This window comes from Triticum urartu, chromosome 2A (genome assembly GCF_056163025.1).
Source record: "Triticum urartu cultivar PI428250 chromosome 2A, HENAU_Tu73, whole genome shotgun sequence".
Lineage (NCBI taxonomy): Eukaryota > Viridiplantae > Streptophyta > Magnoliopsida > Poales > Poaceae > Triticum > Triticum urartu.
In genome coordinates this window covers 685,730,711-685,732,626 of record NC_141874.1, presented here as the reverse complement: position 1 = coordinate 685,732,626, position 1,916 = coordinate 685,730,711, and positions in this window count along the sequence as shown.

Sequence of the window (1,916 nt, the reverse complement as noted above, 5' to 3'; positions counted from 1 at the left end):
ACAACGACCGTGGCAAGGCGCTTGCCGTGGCAAGCCACCACTTTGTGCCCGCGCCCCAGCACATCCACCAACGTGTCGCTCTGGGACCCTTCCAGGCGTGCGTGGCGGGAGGCTGTGCAGCCAGCGGTGCGCGGTGGCAAGCGGCGCTGACAAGATTGCCATCGTGGCGAGCGGTGGCGTCCCTGACGGTCCCTTTTTGCATTGTTTAGGCGACACAGACGGGCATTTAATGCCCTTGTCCCCTGCCGTCAGGGTTAGGTATGATACACTGTAGCAGGTAGCTGGACCTACCGCAGCACCTTTCCATTTTTACCCTTGTCTACGTTGCCACCTGTCGGTGACCCCTTGAGCATATAAAAGGAGGCCCATGCGCAACGTAGAGGGGGTTAGCTAGTTCAGAGAACACTCACGCTCGGTCTCGTTAGCTACTGGTGTGTACTGTAGCACTCCGCGCTCCCGAGCAAGAACTCAATACAAACCACAAAGCAGGAGTAGGGTTTTACGCATCCGTGCGGCCTGAACCTGGGTAAACTGCTCTTGTGTTTCGCCTCGATCTACTCTTTGCACGACCTCCGCCCCCGTCGAACCGAAAGGGACCTGGCCCGCCGGTCCCATAGGTGCTCGCTACCAGCAGGCTTTGCGCCGCTACCATAGCCGCAAAGTTAACGCCAGAAGTCTCGAGGAAGGCGGCCTTGTTCTTCGGCGTGTTCAGTCCGCCAAGAATTCCAACAAGTTGACGCCGAAGTGGGAAGGCCCTTACCGGGTGAAACGAGTCACTAGGCCTGGCGCTGTCCGCCTTGAGACCGAAGATGCCATTCCGGTGAGCAACTCCTGGAACATTGAGCATCTTCGTAAGTTTTACCCGTAAGGCACGGTTGCCGAAACCTGTTCCGGCAACCACCTTTTGTACAAGTCTTGCCGCTGTTGCATGTAATCCTTTGTACAAAGCCGGGCGCAGACCCCGTGCATAAGTAAAGCTCATGCGCTCCGCACATTTTGTCAATTTCACGTTTTCTATTTCTTGCATATGTGATCTGACACTTTGTGCAGCACCTACTCCACGGTAAGCAATAACGAGCCGTAAGGCTCCGTATCTTTATTTTCTCTTCTTTCTTTTTTCTCAAGGAAAGGAAGGTTTCCCTCGCCCACAAGTTTGCCGGGGGGGAAAGGAGAAGATAATGGTATGGACCAGGCATCGTTCAAGAAAATTTCGCCTTACCGGGAAGCAAACAACAGAAAAGCTAAGTTGCCAAAGTTTGAGCAATCAGATTTTTTAAATTTTAAGTTATCTCCCTTGAACGACCGCACTTTGTATGGAAAACCTGTGCGCGGAGGAACCAACTCGTAGCTAGTTGCGCCCTTACTTTGTTTCGAGTCTGCTCAACAACTTAAGTGAGCTGCAACTAGTTGCGACAAGGTTTCTTGTCGGTAGCGGCACCGCCAGCAGGCTGCTGACGTCCCGCACTCAGCGCTCGCGGCTCAGGTGCCTGCACCGGCAAGTTCCCTAAAAGCGTAGGGTAAAAAGACATACAAAGGGAGGAATCGAGTAAAGGGAATAACATTGCAATCATTAGCCAGAATAAAGTTATATTACAAAGATAGCTTGTCGCAGCTCTAACAGATTGTTTTCATAACATGATAAACAACGACAAGGAAAGAAGAAACGGGCAGCCTAGTCTACGCGATCGCCTTCGATCCTCTTGATCCCGCTCACCTTGTCCACAATGGGTGCGACAAGGGTCTTGAGCGCCTCCAGAGCAGCATCGGCGGCAGGGTCCTGAGGACGTTGGTGAGGTTGAGGCCCAGATTGCGGAAGGCCACCTTCACCAACACTTTCTGAAGAGCTCCCGCGCAGATCTTGCGCGACTCGTCGGCCAGCTGCTTTGGGATCCTCTCCCGGAGTCGCTGGAGGGCCG